This window comes from Podarcis gaigeae, assembly GCF_964106915.1.
Source record: "Podarcis gaigeae genome assembly, chromosome: 6".
In the NCBI taxonomy this organism is placed as follows: Eukaryota; Metazoa; Chordata; class Lepidosauria; order Squamata; family Lacertidae; genus Podarcis; species Podarcis gaigeae.
Genome location: NC_139682.1, coordinates 52,893,396 through 52,912,680, shown reverse-complemented (window position 1 = coordinate 52,912,680; position 19,285 = coordinate 52,893,396). Strand labels below are relative to the sequence as shown.

Sequence of the window (19,285 nt, the reverse complement as noted above, 5' to 3'; positions counted from 1 at the left end):
GATCAAATGCAGGAACTGAATTATCATAGGATGTAAAAAAACAGATGTGAATATTTTTCTTAAATGGACTTCAAAATGCTAAGAAAAGCATATTGGTGAGTAAATCTATGGGAACAGATTTTGGAGAAACTTTTGGTAGATGAGTTATTTTTATAACACTGAATGGGGGTTTACTTCAGTGAAACTTACAGAAAATTTCTGCCACACTTCAAAATTGATCACTATCCTACAACCACACTTGTGAAAGTTTTTTCCTGTAATTTAGTAAAAACTAGAGGCTCAGGTAGTATTTTCTCTGTTATATATTGACTGTCGAAATGCAAGCTGACATCATAATAGCCATTTCATTCCAGAAGGCCAGTAGGGTCGCAAGGTGATTGTATTTTCTCATCTTCAACCAAACTTACTTTGTATATGCTGGGATAGAATTCTGACTTGAAGAAGTCACAATGGAACCACAGAGTTAGAGAGGGCCTTGTAGGCCATTAAGCCCAATTGCCTGCTCTGTGCAAGAGATCCAGAGCTGGAGCATCCACAACAAATGGCCATCCCACCTCTGCCTGAAGATGTCTAATGAGGGGAAGTCCAGCTCTCCTGTGGGCAAATGAGTCCAATGTTCAACTTATTTTACCTTCAAGAAGAACATATTTGTGTTGTGTATACTGTGTGATGTTCCTTTATAACAGGTATGAGGAACCTTTGGCACTCCCATGTCGCTGAGTCACAATTCCCATCATTTCTGGAGCTTGACCATGCTTGTTAGGGCTGCTGGAAGTTGTAGTTCAGCAACATCTGGAGGACCAAAGATTCCCTATAATTACTTTATAACTGGGTCACTGAGCACTCTGCACACATGCACAGAAGCCTGATCCAAATCTGAACCACAATTACCCTGAAAAGCCTATGAGCCAAACTAAATGTGATTGTGGCACCTGTTTCACCTGTTTAAATATGGGTTCATCCTGCTCACCCATAAGGCAAGGGTTCAGTGCCTTGATTTTTAGATCAAAGGGAGTGTGCAGGTAGAGGAGTACTCATTTCTTCTCCTGCCTGTGATCTACCACCCACAATCTGCTCCTCATGAATCTCCTTAACTAAGCTCTAATACTGAAGTTCATCTGGGAGAAAATTGCTTCTAGGAAGAGGCTATGGGGAGATAAGCAGAGATGACTCCTCACAAGTGAGCTCCCAGCCCTTAGGACCTGAACAAGCTGTCAATGGTAGCAATTTCTGAACATAGTGATGGTTTCCATGGGACCAGTAGTGTATCTGGAGTCAGGGTTCAGCATCTGCCCAAAGGAATGAGTTGCACCCTCATTCTGGTACCAACACTCTGCTGCCTAATCATATGAGCAACAATGGCAGCTACTATAGTATAAGCTCCATAGGCTAGAGACAGCTCACCCTAGGGTGACCATCATAGTATTCCATTGCCCATATTGAATATTGGTGACCCCTGGTGCAGAGACTTATAGACGATCTGAAAGAGGAATTTCTGTTTGTGATGTGACCACCATTTGACTTGGGCCTTTAGTAAACAGGTTTTGCAGGGCTTTGCATTGTTCCCACATGCACACTCTAAATAGCTGTTTGATCACAGATAGCAGTTAGGCAGAAGAACTATATGTAAATGTCATAGGAAGCAGTGCCTCTTCCAATCCCATCTGGGTTACTACATAAACAAAGGAATCACACATGCAGCATTGCTGTGGAGCGGACCCTAGGAAGCAGCCACTTGGTTGATTGATTGATCTATTGATATTGATTTTGGGGGAATGGGTGATTATGCTTAGTTCTTAAAGAAGTGACATTAAAAGTAGCAGAATTAAGTCAGCAGCTTGATGCCTTTTCTGCTAGCAACAAACATTGCCAAGCAGCTGAAGCATTTTCGACTGACCTTTGCTTTTGCCTTTTGATTTTTTTGTCCCCAAAATACTCCATAATACTTGTATTTTGTCTCTTTTAAGATTATCTCTGATTGATTAAGCTTTGTATCAACCTCAGCTATAGCTGAAAGACTTATCAAATCCCAGAAAGCAGATTCATCCTGATTTCAAAAGGGAATCGCTCTTTTATCCTGTATAAGTCTTTGTGGCATTTTAGATTTTGTATAGGAAGAAGGATGCAAGCAGGAGATGTTTGGCTTTAGGTCTGTTTTTTTGAAAAAAAGCAAGAGACTAAAGCAAATATATATATATCAGTAATATTCATAGATAAGGGGAAGTACAAAAGGATAAGAAGGAGCTGATGCAAAATATAAATACATTGCTATGTGGTTGCACCCATTGTCAGAAAAAAAAGTAAGTACAATGAAACCAAATCAAATCAAAGTTGTTCAGGCCCATTTTAATTCTACTGATCAATTTCACCACTATGCAGGCATTTAACCAGGCACACATCAGAGATTCTTTAATACTCTGTGACTCCTGGCAACAACAAATAAATGAACAATCAAACCAGCATACACTGTGCTCCCAGAGCAAACCAGAACTCCAGTAAAAACTAAATACATTGCCTACCTAATATCAGCCTCCCCACTGCAGTGCAGATGAACACATCTGCTTATAAAGGCCACTAGATAACTGACAGCAACACAAACAGGTTGTGCCTGTGCAGGAAACATGTTTCCAACAGATTGCCCCCTCCCCAGCCATGAGGAATACACAGAGAGGAGAATTATAGCAGCAAATAGCCATTGAGAAATCTGGTGCTCATGTATGGTTCTAGCTATTAAAAACTCCAAATAATTTTGAGCCTACTGAACAGAAGAATCAGATTTTTAAACGTTTTTTTTTCTGTTGAAACAGAAAACCATGTGCATTCATGTTATACATGCTCAGTACTGCAAATGAGACCTGTGACTAGTACATATGTTGCTGGAACAATGCGGGAGTCACAACAGAACCATGCCTTCCACTGCAAAGTGACCATAAGGGTGGACCATAAGGGTGAAAGGTCCATAATACAGATCTTCCCCATGCCAGTTGACTGAATTATCAACAGCGAGTGACCCACATCTGCATGGATCTGGGCTCCTCCCAGAGGAGGAAGCACGTTCCTGTGGCTCCTGCTGCAGGAGGAGAGACATGAAGATGCCTTTGAATTGGGTCCAGGATCCCTTTGATAAAGGCATTTGGGTGGGATGTTTTAAACATACAGTAGTACCTCAGGTTACAAACACTTCAGGTTACAGACTCTGCTAACCTGCTTAACCTCGAGTTAAGAACTTTACCTCAGGATGAGAACAGAAATTGTGCACCGGCGGCGTGGCGGCAGCGGGAGACCCCATTAGCTAAAGTGGTACCTCAGGTTAAGAACGGTTTCAGGTTAAGAACAGACCTTCGGAATGGATTAAGTTTATATTAATAATTTATTATTTGTACCCCACCTATCTGGCTGGGTTTCCCCAGCCACTCTGGGTGGCTTCCAACAAACATGGGATCCAGTGCCATCCTTGGAGCCAGAATGAAAATCATGGAATATTGAACTAGTATAATCATAATATTCCAGATATTATGCATATGGATATTTGACAGACTATATACTTACCTGGGCTAAGTCCATTTGAAAGCACTTCCTGGTCAGTCTGCATAATCCCCAACAGGCCTTCGGGGACGTGCATATAGTAACTGAATTTTGTACATTTTCATGATCTCCCTTTTTTTCTGCAGTCCAGGACCCTTTTAACCACTTTCAGCTGTTCCCCATTCAGCTGAGCAGCACAAAGGGGACTGCAGAGAGAGGGAAATGTTACACTTCTCCTCACCTTCCCACAATTCTGATGGAAATCCCTATTAATAGTACCATAGGGCCAGTCAAGATAGAAATTTCATCGAAGGAAGATTTAACTACTTCCATCATTATGTGCATATTCCTGTAGACCTGTTGGGGATTACCTATATTGACCAGGAAATGTGCAGAATTTCCTCTTCAATGAAGGCTTAAAAGCCTATTTTCCATGATGCTGGTGAATGTGCATAATAGCCAGTTATTATGCACATTAACTGCTCAATTTACTGCTCAATCCCCTTAACAGTGCCCATGGCTTTACAGTGAAATAGAATCAGCCCAAATGTGACCCATAGCTATAGCCTTTTCTCCATGTTGACTCTTCCCCACTTTAAAAATGGCACAAGTTAAAATAATTGTATTCCCCTGAAATAATACAAAAGTAGCTAAGTGATGCACTAGACTGTGTTTGAAAATCCACACATATTTAATTCCATAAATAGCTTGGAAGCAGGGAGGGAGACTAAGCCAGAGCACCATAATTCTTCATCATAGCTTTGCAGGCTTAGCAGCAGACCCACTGCTGAAAAATGCTTCAAAAAACAAAATAAATGATCTTCTGGTTGCAGAAGTATTGATTTTGCCCATATCCAGTAATAAAGAGCAAGTCACCTGTAGGTAAAACTCTTGTAAAATATATTTTATACTCTATTAGTTCTAGAGATAGAGCTATATGCAGCTGAGAGAAAGGGAGAGAGGGAAAGATGACAAATATTTTCTGCCGAAGTATTTCAGGCATGTGTTTCCTGACACTTGTTGAATTATCTGAAACTGAATTTTCTCCTTTCATTACTGGAAACTTATCAAGCATGCTTTTGGGGAATCAGTGTTCTAGGTCTTGCTTTACAAAGGAGCAACTGACTGTAAAATAACATTCCTGCAGGGACCTGATCCATGATATACTGAAGCCAGGGCTTCTAAAAATGCTGGAAGATGAATTGGAATCAGAGACTTTCTTTTTAAAAATCATTTTTATTTGATTTTTCAAATATAAAATTGTAACAATCCAAATACATATCTATATATTGAGATTACTGTGAATCTCACAACTTTCCCCCCACCCCCTCCATGGGGTCCTATTCTCAACATTTACAACTGCATATTATTCCATACTCCAAATGTTATCAGTCCATATTATATCCATAGTATTTGTTACATTACAAGTTTCCATCTGCTTACAGTGGTCTCCTAAATAACTTATCAATTTTTCCCTTCTTCTTTTTTTAGTTTTGTCCTCTTGGTTCCTGAGTTTTCCAGCCAGCTTTGCCATTTTGGCATACTCCATCAACTTAGCTTGCCATTCCTCCCTGGTAGGGAGTTGGTCTTCTTTCCACTTCTGGGCTGGAATCAGAGACTTTGAACCCACTCTAGTAAATGCCAGAAACTCAGAGCAATAAGGTTTTTGCTGATATACCGCAAGACAAATGCCACACAGCTTCTACCAGGTTTCCTGCAGTTGTTTAGAATCACAAACAGGCCATATCTAAGTACAGGTAAGTGCTTCATTATGTGGATACCTCATGTCCTCTTCTTCATTGCATCCTCTTCCTTTCATATGATCAGACAATGGCAAGTTTATGCCTGTATCCTGCCATGCCCAAATCAGGATGTTGGAACTGGTGTAGGTGTAGAAAGCCCTAAGCAACTTGGGGCCTAAATACAGTGGACGCTCGGGTTGCGAACGTGATTCGTGGGGGATGCATATTTGCAACCCGCAGCGGCGTGTATGCACACGTGCAGGTTGTGATTTGGCTCTTCTGCGCATGCGCAAAGCACGATTTAGCACTTCTGTGCATGCGCAACTACCGGAAGTAACCCATTCCAGTACTTCCGGGTTTTGGCAGTCCGTAACCCAAAAAAGCGCAACCTGAAGCGTCTGTAACCCGAGGTATGACTGTCCTTTAAGATCAGTAGCAGGTAGTGGCATGGTGTGGATAGTGGCGTAGCTAGCCACTCGGGTTCCTGATGCGGGGGCGTGTCCTGCAGCTGGGGGCGGGGCAAGCCTCTCTGACGCTTGGAACCTCTCCACCGCCTCCCCCTTGAAGGACCACACATATCTGCTCTTGGGTCCCTGAAGCACAGATTCACACAAAGCGGCAAAACATCCTTGCAGGTTATTAACAGGATTTTTATTTGAAGTGCATATGCAAAACAAAGGTACAGAGCAATAAGTTTGCAATCTGCACCCCCTAGTCAGGGTGTGCCCCCTTTATATAGATTTGCAGAATAGAACACCACCTGATCACTTGTAAACCGAAAGTTATGGCAACTTCCTATGTTCTTACATGGGCTTGTCCCCCCCCCCCTTTCCTTCCTGCACCAGCCTCTCCACGCCATGAACCTCAACACGTGTTCAAATGTAAAACATGTGATTTATACTAGTGGCAATAAAATGGGGCTTTGTCTCCTGCATTACTTACTCCTCCCTTTCAACTCGCCTCCTTGTTTTCAGTCTCCCCCTGTCTGGGGCCAGAATGAAACATCCATCTAGCCTTGCTCTTATCTCTCCCCCGCCTAGGCCTAGACATTCCAACGAGAGGCCCATTTGCACCATTTAAGCAAGAAAAAAAAGCCTTGTTCTTCTGGCTGGAAAAACCTCGCCTTAAACAGTTTTTTGGGATCATATAGAGAACAATATTCTAATGGCCCCTTCACCCTCAGCTGTAGGGAGGCTGAGGGAAAGGCAGAAGGCAGGTGCAAGTCCCACGCTGCCGTTTCAGGCAGCGCAGAAACTGCAGGCACCTAAGCCACCATGTCACTCCTAAAAAGTTTCGTGAGCGCAATTTTTTTTTAAAAAAAAAAATACAAACTCATTTTGTCACACACACCCCTCAGTGATGACACCTGGGGAGCACAACACCCCCCCCCACACACACACCCTCCTCCACCACTGGGTGTGGAAGCACTTACTTGATCTCCCAGTAAGTGAGCTGCTTACTGGAAGAGAGAAGCAGATGGGTGTGGCCGCAGCACTGACAGCACTCACCAGCAGGAGTGCTGGATTGGCTCAGCTAGTATATCTACAATGCCTTGCCGCTATACAATGCTTGTATATCTACAATGCCTCGGCTAGTATATCAACAATGCCTTGCCGCTTCCGTGCCCCTTCCAGGAAGCAGCAGTAACTCATCTACTGGGAGGTCAGGTCATACTGGCTACCCTGCGCTCTGCGAGCAACAGGGAAGGCCCTGCTCATGGTTCCATTGATAGGTATAGTCCATGGAACTGTGAGGTGAGACAGGGCCTTCTCTGTGGTGATGTCCTGGTTGTGGAACGCCCTTCCTGGGGAAATGTGGCTGTTCCCTTCGCTGATAATGTTCATGCATCAGCTGACATATTTATTTATCTGTCTCTTCAGTACAGACACTAAGCAGTCCAGCTGCTCAAGTATTACTGTATTTGCTCTCTCGGCTGCTTTTTGAATTTTGATATAGATTTCATTTACTATTTTAACTAAGGTTATATGATTATTGTATCATGTCTGCTGCCCTTGACTCCTGCAGGAGGAAGATTAGGATATAATTAGTAGTAATAGTATTTATTGTTATTATTTAATATTTATTTTTAATAATGATGGTAATCATTTGACTTGGACGGGTATTTGGTGTCATTTAGTGTTCACCCAGGTCTTCATTTAAAATTGTTTATGGATAAAATTTCTCGAGTTCTTAAATTTCAGATTGGTTTTAACCTGTTAGGGTGTGTGCGTTTTATTCTGTACAATGTTATCTTTGATTGTGTCTTTTGTTCTGTTTTTCATATTATGTACCCCATTCTGGGATTAATTTTAATGATGAATGGGCTAGAAATGCCCCAAATAGGTAAAACCTTCTCCTACTGGCATGAGCTACATGGGCATGAGGCCAAGAGATTAGTTGCCCGAAAGATACAGACCACAGTAACCATTACGCCAAAATGCAGGGTTTCTCTGGCATGGTCACCATTGTAACTATGATAGACAGATAGGGAACACTCCACCAACTAGTGTATGAACAGTCCAAACATTGATTTGTATCCCCCTCCACGTATATTATAGCATATGACTCAGCCCTTCTTTTTGTACCACTAGAGAATGCAGGTGAACAAATGCATGATTGAACAGGACCTCTAAACTTTCTGTAGTTATTTTTTAAAAAAATAGCTGTGACATGCTACCTTTCCACAGGGATAATTTTTTATTTTATTATGGATCACTCTTGCAGTTTCCTCATTTGCAGTCTGAAGTGGTACAACCCCAGAAGAAATCCACCAAGTACTCTTGGATTGTGTCCAAGATATTAAGGCCAGGTGAGTAGTACGTCAGTTTTTTGGCCAAGCATTCACCAGTGAAATGGCTGCGGAGGATATTCAAGGAAGAAATGTTTGACACCCATAGTGGGGAATACTGTGTGTGTGTGCGCGCACGCGCGCCTTTTCTATACACATGTTGTAAGGACTATAGAGATTCTAGTGCAAGGGCCTTCATGCCCAATGTCTCAACAGTGTAAATCAGAAGGTGTATTTGCAGAAGATCTCCTCCCACCGTGGGAGAGGTTTGACAATTTACTGACAAACTAACGTTTTACAATTTACTGACAAACTTCCCATAAGGAAGCAACAAGCTGACCTGTGAGAACCCACTGTTGATATTGCTCCTTTGGTTAATTGGCCAATCTTGCCTGCTCTGTTTGTGGCTACCTGCCATTGGACTTTGTTCTCATCTAACACAAAACCACTATAGGCTCCGTTCAGGGTTCTTCTGTCCTGCTGGGGGCATATGCTCATTGAACACATCCAATGAACATATCCCTCTCAGGGCCTGGAGGAGAGTACCCTGAGCATACATAGCATGTATATTCACAGTGTAACATATTTTGTGAGTTTCACCAGATAGTTTCAAGCCTTCTAAATCTATAAAAGTACACCCTGTTCTCAATTAACCATAGCTGCTATTTCAGTGGTTGGCCAGAAGGCACGTTCAGCTTTTTATTCCACATTCACACATGCAGAGTTGTCCTATGTCAAAATGCTCAGACTCTCTGTATGGGACACTAGGATCTTGTCAAACGGACATGCTTCCTTGGCTTACAGCGCAAGCCTAACCTTGTCTACTCAGAAGTAAGTCCTGTTGAATTCACTGGGGCTTACTCCCAGGTAAGTTGCAGCCTGAGTTTTTAAAAGACGACCATTGCTTTACATGGCTGTATAAAAGGAAAGAAAGAAAGAAAGAAAGAAAGAAAGAAAGAAAGAAAGAAAGAAAGAAAGAAAGAAAGAAAGAGGAAAGATGGTTTGTTTTGCTTCAGTAAACACCAGTGAAATCTTCACTCAGGGATTCTTTCGATCCAGACAGAGGAGGAGGGCAAAACAACCCAGAATCCTTGGCAGGAACCAATACCTGTGATGCCTCCTGCCCCTGGGATCACCTTGCATCAGAATTAGAAGTCATCAAAGGGGTGACACAGCAGTCAAGGTGCCCACTTTCTACTCAAAAGAGGGCAATCAGTTGCTCATGTCATGAATATATATCAGAAAGTGGGTTGGGACTGAATCAGCCGTGGTGTAAAAAAAGGAGCATGTCAGAGAGCAGGCCAGCCCTTTAAAGCAGGTACCTTGAAAGGAAGGTGCGGGGGGGGAGGGGGAACCTCTTTAAGATGAAGTCTGTGCTAATAACATGTCCAGAAGATGGCTTCTGGCAAATTGCTTTGTTATTCTTGTCAAAAAAAAAAAAAAAGTCCCTTGGAAGCAGTCAATTTTAAACCATATATCAAAATGATTAATTGCCCTTAAATGAGCAGATGCTGAAGTACCCTTGAATAGAGGCAAAGAGGCTAAAGCCTTTTTGGATTGTGAGCCTAATGTATTCATTGAGTTGGCAAAATATCATTAGAGCTATTAATTAGCTGCAAGAACCCAAGCTTTGGAGAGTCCAAGGTGTTCCTGTTTGGGGTCCCCCCCCCGCTCATTTTTCCCCTAGGGGGGAAAGGGTCTTCCCGGGATAAGGGAAGCAGGTATTTTAGCCTGTGGAGAAAATGCTTGATGTTACACAGGTTGCCTGTTCTTTTGTAAACGGAAGCAGGGCTGTAGCTTCGCCTCCCTGGGACCGGAAAGGCTCCAGAGAGGTCCTTTTGGACAGGATCCTAAAAGAGTCACGCGGAGGGGGAAGTCAAGCTGCAGCGAAATGAACGGCTCTCGCTTCCTAAGGAATGTATGTGTGCAGGCGGCCCGCCCCCGCCCCCCCCCCCGTGCTGATCTTGAGTTGGCCGGTCGGGATTGTATTGAGGAAACCAGAGCAGAAACTGGACCAAGCTGGCTCCACCGTAGAAAGGCGATGGGGGGTGTCCTCCTGCTTATTATTTCATAGGCTTTGCAGAAAAACTTCATTCGCAACCATGCGACATCATGTAGAATGGAGCCGATTTCGGGACCCTGGCGAAATGGTTGCTTTTTGTGAAACATTTGCTGCCCTGTGGGCGTGTAAAAGAGAAGTGCTGTTAAGAAACGTTTGGGTTGTAAGAGCGAAAGAAAGATGTTCTGCACCCACAAATATGGGACCTTCTTGCTAACTTCCCCAAAGGATTTTGGGCATGGGGGGCGAGGGGGGGCGAGAATCATGAGTCCCCTCAGCCCACACTTCAGACTCTCCGGGTATCAGCAAATCCCTAAAACTCAGCCTGCTCAGCGTTCTTTTGAAATCCTGCATCAAATATGTTTTCAATGAATTCATGGAAAAGGGGTTGGGGCTGGGGCTGGGCTATGGTGGAGGGGGGAAAGAGGGAAACTTTTTAAATCTGTTTAAGTTTATAAACAAGATTAAAGAAACAATGTCAAGGGTCTTATGGAAATGGTGATAGTGCCCCTTTAAATAACAGCAAGCGGAGATTTTCTATATCACTGTGCAGTTTAAATCTGTCTTGATGGACTGGACATTAGTCCTCCTTAAATCCTTCAGAAAGCAGCTTTAAGGAAAAAGGCTGAGAGGAATTTCTTCTCGCTTTAATTGCTTAAGAAACGGTTCCCACAATGAGCGGTGGCCTAGATTCGCCTCTCATTTAAGTTCTGATTTTTAAAAGTTCACAAGTTAATCCCCTTTCAGTCTCACACGAATGCAGTTGGCACAGGGGGACAAAGTAATGGACAATATGCGGGGGGGGGGGGACATTTCAAACCAATTTTTTTAAGGGGGGGAAATCCAATCCCTTCCCCCACCCCAGCTAAAAAAAAGGGGGGGAGGGAGGTAACCGGCATGGTGTTGATTTGGTTAAGCAGCTATTTTAAGACCTTGTTATCATTAGAATACGAGGTGACTTTATACATCATGGCGAACTATCTGATATAGGCAAAGAGATGGAAGGGCGCGCCCTCCCCTTTAACTCTCCGCGCTGGAAGGACGCAGAGAAGTCAAAAGGGAATAATTCCAACATATTTCCAAGGAAATATGGTTTACCCACCCACACCCACACAAAAAACCCACCACATTTCTTACGCCACTAATTAGGATGCAAAAAAACTTTGGGGGGGGGGGTTGAGCGCTGGAGAGATGCTCATTTTTAAAACTGTTAAAACTTAACAGTAAGGTGGTTCTTATTTTCTCTTCTTTTTGTTTTTTTTAAAAAGACGCTTTAAGTTGTCACTCGAAAAATAACGGTGAGGTGTGAAGTAGTATTAAAAAAAAACACAGAACCGAGTGTTGCACTAAAATAATTATCAGAAGAAGTGGGAATAAAATGGGTGATGCTGGTGAAATCGCAATTTTGACAAAGATTGGAAACTTTGGTATGGAATTTAGAGAGAACGGTTCGAATTAAGTCAGTGGTGTTCATTCCCATACAGGCGCTTCGAAATCTCGCATCAGTCAGTTACAGGAAAGATTTTGTTATGTAGAAAGGAACTGGATTTCTTTAAAAAAAAAAAAATCTAAACTCAGATTACCATAAAAATAAAGAAAACATGGGGGCGTTATTTGATAAAGTTGTACCAAGTGAGTTTTCATATAATCCATAGTAAGATTAATGAAGCTGATCTTAGAACATTGTTGCATCAGAAGGAAAAACGTTCCTCGCTAAAAACGGTGGCGTTTTTGACATCCGTTTTTAAGCAGTTGCCGTCTAGGAAAGTGAGTTTGGGTCGCATGGGTGTATATTATTTCAGCACACATGTTATAATTTTAAAAAGTAGTGAACAAAAATAATAATTTTATTGAAGTCCATAGAAGGGAGTAAAATATGTTTTACCAAATTATAATTAAAGCTTCTGCTTTTTTTGTTTGATTTACGAAATCGAATCCTGCCCTTTTGCTCAACAGATTTGTTTGCTCTTCTGCATTTTACTATCAAAATCTATTCTTTATAGATCAACTGGCAGGGTAAGATCACCGCAGGATAACTTAACTAAGCCAGGATATGGGTCGGTTCTCCTCTGTGTGTGATCTTTAAAATAATAATAACGTTTCAACCCAAACTACGATAATTAAGAAGACCGGAGAAAGTTGTCACCTTTGCTAAGTCCATCTTTCTCTCTCCCTTCCTCTTTCACACACACAAAGGCAGGATAAGGTATGCTGTAAAACAACAGACGTGAAAAGGTAACTTTTGAATCGAACTTCTCTCCCGCTTCTGCCCAATCAAAAGAAGCGCAGGGTATTTATTTGTTTTGTCAAGTGCCCCCCCATCCACCAATCACCGTCACAACTCCGAGGAGCTACAGGTTTCTAAGGAAGGAGCTGCCCCTAAAAGGGCAGCATGGGAGCAGACAGAAGAGAGAAGGGGACGGGGATAGAGCCGAGGGCGTTGCGAGGCGTTTGGGAAGCACCGTTTCCGGGGATTTGTAGAGGAACATCTAGACTAAAAATAGGGAAAGGGTTCTGGTCTCTTTCCTCCACCATCGCTACTTCCTCCCTCCCCGCCAGTTTTAAACACGAGCTACAGTTACTGGCTTAAACAGACCAAGGGCAAGGAAGGTTGAAGCAAAACGCTAAGCGCTTTCTTTCTTTCTTTCTTTCTTTCTTTCTTTCTTTCTTTCTTTCTGTCGCCTTCTATTCCGATCAGTCTCGTTTTTGTTTTGAATGATACACAGCTATGCTGAAAAGTTTGCCCCAAGAAAACCTCGCGTTGTCACTGCTTTTTGAGAAGCTTAACAAAACCAAAAATGTTTGCACGAAACACGTGGGGCGGGGGAGGGAGAGAAAGGTGACAAGGTGACAAGCTGGGTTTCTGACCTTTCCTACTGACCCGATTTCATTTTCCTTGTCAGGAAAACAGAGAAATAGATAGCTCCGCGTGACACCTGCAGGCCAGGTGATCAAACTTTTCTGGATGGATCAGAAGAGGAGGAGGGGTGGCTAGCGGCGCGGGGAAGTCTCCTCACAACCCCAATCGCCACCTCTGGAAAGCCTTCCAAAGGAACATTTAAAATAAAAATTAATCTTCAGTTATTTTTCTCTCTCTTACCCCTATTTGTTTGGAAATAGATTTAAATAGCTTTGCTCTTTCTGGGTACATGCACGTTAAAAAATAATAATCATATTTCGTCCCCCCCCTTCTTTAAGTAGTTCAGCGCCTAAGACTTTATGATCTCCACTGCGTCTTCCACACACACACATACACACTTTTTTGCCAGAAAATATATAGGCTTAAATTAAAAGGTACTCCTTCTCTCCTCACTCCCCCCTTTCAGTCTTTCTTGTTCCCTTAATTCCTGCCTAAACGGTTTTGCTCTGGGAGAAGAAATCTTTTCTAGAGGAGGGGGGGGAGAAGCCCTCAAGAAGAGAAGGGTATTATTGTTTTAATCCTCTTATCCGCAGTCATTTTAAAACAGGGCGTTTTGGAACCTGAAATGGCGTCTTGTCCTCCCCAATCCCATCCTAAATCCTTCTGGGATGGGAGAGACTCGAAAGGCAAAGAACCCCCCTGGCATCTATTAGCGGTCCCCGCGAAGGCTTTCAACAACTGCCCTTTTCGGCAGCAAAGGCATGACAAAGCCGAAAAGCAAATAAAACCAACCCTGTGCAGTTAGTCAACTCTGCCAAAAAAAAAAAAAAAAAAAAGTGGGAGAAAGGGAGCTAGTCTTGGCTGCCTGCGGAGGGAGAAAGGGGCGAAGACGGAGACCTGCAAGGTCCATGCAGAAGAATGTGTGTGCGCGTGTGTGTGACGGGAGGTTGGAGGTGTGTGGGTCGGTGTGGGGGTGACAGCATAGAAATCCAAGGGGGTGGAATCTGTTCTGTCCACCCCATTGTGCCGCATCTACTCCTCCCGCCTCATTTTAATCCCTCGGATTATGTAGGGATCCAATCTTAATCCCACCGGGAGTCTTCCCGCACACCCAAAGGTGGGGAAGGGTGGGAGGCCACCCCTAAACCCCGCATGGGCCAATTCAATTTCCTACGCCTTGCCTAGATGTTATTGTTTATATCCAGTTACCTCTTCGTTGTAATAATAGTAATAGTAGTAATAATAGCAGCAACCACCTCTCTTTACGTTCCTATGCCAAACACGTTGGTTTGGAGGGAAAGGGCTTCACTTCCATCCAAATGGAGGAGTGGGGAGCTGTGATCGTCGTTAAAAGCGGGTCAGAAGCGTCATCAACTGAGAAGTACACCGCTGAGCACGCGCTGGCGCCTCAGGTTTGGAGTGTAGTAATCGGGCCAAGGTCAAGGGCGCAGTCGCCGCTAGGCAACTTCAGACTTTTCCTGACTGGGAAGATCTCCCTCCTGTTTGACCTGAGGAACTGAGATAGGTGATCCTTTCTCCAAAAGCCTCTTTTTGGAGACCCCTCTATGCCTTTCACCGGCCTTCGCCAAGCTGATGCCCTCCAGATGTGGTCAAGCTGAGAAATCCTGGCAATTAGCCATTTCTGACAGACATTCCGGCCAACTACATCTGGAGGGCACCAGGTTGACGAAGGGGAGGCCATAGATCTAGGTGAAGGCAAGAGAGGGCCTGGGTTTTTGGTTGTGGGGCTGAAACTAGACTCTAAGGAAGACACTCGGTGATTCGATGCATAAGTGTATTGGAACTGGCAGCAAGTGTCAGACGCAGCAAGTCCGGCTTTAACATTTCCAGAGAGAAACTGACCTGATCCGAAAGGAAACGCGTCATATAAAGAGTGCGCATCTGCTCCCAGCGGAGCGGCCAGATCAAACCCCCTTCAGGGGGCAGCCAGCCAGTCACGCCGGCCCTGGCAATGCAGCCTTCCAAGATATCGTATATAAATGTGAAGGGAATGTGAATTGTATGGCGATGCTTGCCAGTAGGCCCTTGCCAAAAGAGGCAACTCCTTTGCGATCAAACGTAGAGAAAAAGGCCAAGAGGCGTCTCTCCGCCTTGGAGAGCCGCGGTCACTTTTCTCAGGCTCAGATCCACTCCGGCCACTTATTAAACTCTCCTCTGCCCCTCCGCTTCTTCCACGCCAGCCTGGCTTGCTCTGATGATCTGCCAGGGATTCAATTAGACTGTTGCACCTGACTAGGCTTGGAGTAAATGAATAGAAGGGGAGGGGGGCAAAAAAAAAAAAGCAGCCCATCCACCCTACTCCTCTTAAATTGTTATTAGAAGAGTAAGAAGGAGGCGGAGGGAGACTTGGCGGTGGCGGCGAGAGATCGGCAAGCCTCCCTCTTGATTGACAGGGTGAAGGACCATTGAAAATCTTGCAGGGTAGCTCCCAGGTCTGTGTGAAGCTCCTTTTAAAAATCCTTCCTGATTCCTCCTCCCCCAGTAGATGGCAGCTTTGCAGGACCCAGAGACAATTGGGAAACCCGGAGCAGGAGGAGGCTGGAGTAAGGCGAGCGCTCCCCTTCCGCTCCCGAGTCCCTTTCTGGGCACCCCACGCTCCCGAGTGAGACCCTGACGGAGGCTCCCCCCGGGCCGACTGCAGCCGAGCCTAAGAGAGGCGAAACTTCGGCTCCCAAGGTATGGCCTCCGCATCCCGCTTGCCCCTCCCTCTGCTTGACAGAGGAACTGCCCGGCGCTCGAAACTTGGCCCAAAGGTTGGTCCTTCCGCGCGTGGATCCCCCGGCGCAGAGCCTGGGCGAGCGAGCCCGAGCTAGCAAGGAAGGAGCGTTTACACCCGGGAAGCGCGGGGAGGTTTGGCGACCATGGCTTTCTTTCTCTCTCTCCCCCACCCCGCTTGCTGGAGAGGTGGGTGGGACTGGGCTGTGTGGTCGTGGGGCTCGTTTCTTCGCAGCAAAGTTTCCGACGCTGTGCTCTTGCGCCGGTTGTCACGGGCCGGTTCCCTATTTCACAGCCAGGCACCGACCCCGCGTGTGAGTGACTAGGCGGCTACTGACTAGCCGAGGCTTCCCATCTCCCACCGTTGACCCAGTGTATCATTTCTGGCCAGATGGCTGGACTGCTGTCCGTTCCGCCAACTCTTTCTTCTTCCTCTTTTCCTCCCTTCTTCCCTTTGAACGGCTCCGCTTTTGGGGTTTGTTCTGGCTTGGCTTCATTTGGAATATATTAGTCTGCCCCGTAAATGTTTTTTTTTTTCTTTACCCCTCCTTCCTCACCCCACTCCCCTTTACTAAATATAGACAAATCTCTTGCCTCGCTTTTCGAATGTAATTTTTAGCAGATGGTTAAAGAAATAAAATTCAGTGTGGTTTCGTGTAGTTAAAAGCTTTTGCTTGGAGAAGAGGCTTCAGGAGAAAGTGAAGAAGGTGAAAGTTTTGTCTGTGTGTGTGTGTGTGTGTGTTTAAAAGATACTTCATTCTCCTACTGTTTTCCCTACATCCCTTCTATTTGCCTACGGGCAATTAACAGCGCATCTCTTCGTCTGTAGGCACCAGTGGTAGATTGTCAATTTCACCCCTATTTACATAATGATGTTTTAATAAGCTAAACAGCCTAGTGAGGTCCAAGGGGGAGAGAAACGGGGGCGAGGGGTGGGAATCTGGAGACAGAGGGGCGGGGGAGATTTCAGGCAAAGAGGAGAAACCAGCGCTAGTGGTGGAGATATAGCTCAATAGCAGGAGAATGGGTCTGGATCTGGGAGGTTTTTTACCTGGTGGATAAAAATAAATTACAATTGCGGGGCGTGGGAACGCTGTTTGAGAGCAAAGTATGTGAAATAGATGGCATTGAGATCCTCCCCTCAACCGTTGCTAATGCGAATCAGCTGTAGACACACCGGCAATCCAGTTCAGCCCTAAAGTGGAGGCACCCCGGATTCGAGGATTATGCGCTCGAAATCTATGCAAAAGTTTATTCTGAAGTAAGTCAAGCCAAGTTCAGTGGGACTTCTTCCTAAATGCGTGTGCACAGGATTTCAGAGTTAATGAGACTTCAATGCTGCAATCCTATACACACTTACCTGGGAGTAATAAGTCCCATCGAACTCAAAAGGCCTTTCTCCTGAGCAAACTTGGACAGGACCGGGACGCGTTGGCCTTTTAAGGAGACTACAGAGGTAGACACTCCGAAATTTTGCCTTCACGAGTTATGGTTCACGCTGCCTTGTAGGTTTCTGTTGTTGCTGGTGGTTTCCTTGGTGAAGCCAGCCGCTCCTTCCCACTCAACCCTGCTCGCTCCTTCATTCCGCCCCCGTCCTTGCAAGGCCCCAGTTAAAATATGCTTCAAACCCACATACTTAAATAGGCGACATTCGAAGGGGAGATCGGCCTACATAGCCAGAGATTTCCCTCGGATAGCGGGTAGGGGAAGATTGGAAGACGAATCAGCGTGGACGGGAAGTCTGGGCAAGGACCATTTTTCTCTCCTTGGGTAAATCGGGACACTCAGCGGAGAAGTAGCCCTACAACTCATTGATAGTAATAGCAAACCTGCGTCTATCTACTCAGAAGTAAACCTCCATGGCTGGGGTGGATGAACGTTGTAGTCAAAGATATCTGGCAGGGGGCGCAAAGCTGGGGAATCTGTGGCTCTCCAGATGTTGTCGGACACCAGTTCCCATCAGCCCCAGCCAGCAGGGGCAACAGAGTTGTCTTCCAGCAACCTCTGGAGGGCAACCAGCCTAAGCCGCCCCACTGTGCACGTGAGTGGGGGTGGGGGTATTACTCAGTCTGTGCTCCTGTTTGGATCCAGGCAGATGTGGATTTGCATATGGGGGAGGGGCAGTTCAAGAAAATCAGGAAATGGGCTTCCTTTCTTAGTGGGCCAACCCAGTATGCAGGGTTTGTACCTTTAAGGCCCCTTGAACTTGGTGAGAGGCGCACAGGATCGGGTTGCGCCCCTTTCAAAGTCAAATGCTATACTTCTGAGTCATCATCAGGTGTTTGGAATTCAGTCTCGTGCTTAACAATATACATTGGTATCTCGGGTTACGTACTTAATTCGTTCCGGAGGTCCGTTCTTAACCTGAAACTGTTCTTAACCTGAAGCACCACTTTAGCTAATGGGGCCTCCTGCTGCTGCCGCGCCGCAGAAGCACAATTTCGGTTCTCATCCTGAAGCAAAGTTCTTAACCCGAGGTACTATTTCTGGGTTAGCGGAGTGTGTAACCTGAAGCGTATGTAACCCGAGGTACCACTGTAATTCAAACTCCATGTAAGCAACCTTAAGCACACTTACTTACAACCGAGTAAGTCCCGCTGAACTCTGTAGGCTTAACTCCTCTGAAAAACTCCCTTAGGATTCTGAGGGGCCATTTAAGATCAGGCTGCTCTGAAGAACAAGAATTCCGTGACTCTTTACAAAATGATTTTTTTGGGGGGGAAGCGAATGGTTTTAAGCAATACTATCCGCTTATTTTCTTCTGATCAACACTAATATGACTTTAAATGGGGGGGGGGAGTTTTGGTTTCCTGTTACTTCTTGTGTATTTTTCTGGGGGGAAGGTCGGGGAGGCAAAGTTTGAGAAATAATTTTCAAATACAAATGCAGAGGGGAGCTGGAAATAGACCTTTGCAACAACAACATCTCTCCAACTTCCGGACAAATGTATTTTACCTCGGTGATTTCATTAACTCCTCCGTCCGCGTGTGTTCGGCTGCTGCCTCTTATTTAGACGGTTAGGTGGTGTTTGCCATCAGGCCCGAAATCCAGTATCCTTGAGAGAGGAGCAAGCCGTAGGCATTCACGATTTCAGGTCAGATGCGCTGCCCTGCGCTCCGATTCCAAATCGGAGTCAGCCTACGATTGCATTGTCAGTGAATAAATTGCCCTCGAAATGTCAACCTGCCTTTTCCAGGAAAACGCCCCCCTAAACGAAACGAGTTAAGTCCCACGGACTTCAACGAAACTTTAATTCCCAAATAAATCTGAAGGTCACAGCCTTTTTAAAGTGGCGCGAATCGAAAGATAACTGAGAGAATCGTTGAATGAACAGGTTTAGCTATTTGTTTGAACCATTCATTCTTACGGAGCAACCAAGCAAGAACTGAACTCAAACCGATTGTGTAAAGTTTACACCTACAAAGGCGGAAGTCGGGCAAACACGCGTGACTTCTCCACTAGCAATATATGTGCTGTGTGTGTCTTCCCCAGAAGAAAGTGATGGGCAACCGTTTAAGCCGAAATACTTGGACTTAAGCAGGTTTGGTTTCATGGATGTACTAAAGCGCGCCAAG

General features: G+C 45.0%; 1 protein-coding gene and 1 long non-coding RNA gene across 2 annotated transcripts in view; both read left to right on the top strand.

The window, feature by feature from the left end:
• The first annotated feature begins 512 nt into the window (after positions 1 to 512).
• LOC310847841 lies at positions 513 to 13,145 on the top strand. Its single transcript, XR_014566049.1, has 3 exons — positions 513 to 608; positions 12,311 to 12,349; positions 13,018 to 13,145. It is a non-coding gene; the product is annotated as an uncharacterized lncRNA (long non-coding RNA).
• Positions 13,146 to 15,385: 2,240 nt separating this feature from the next.
• The window catches only part of DMBX1 (diencephalon/mesencephalon homeobox 1), a 37,002-nt gene continuing 33,102 nt past the window's right edge, over positions 15,386 to 19,285 (top strand). Inside the window, exon 1 of the mRNA XM_083745268.1 lies at positions 15,386 to 15,671. The gene's annotated coding sequence lies outside the window, so the exon portion shown is untranslated. The remainder of the gene's footprint in view (positions 15,672 to 19,285) is intronic.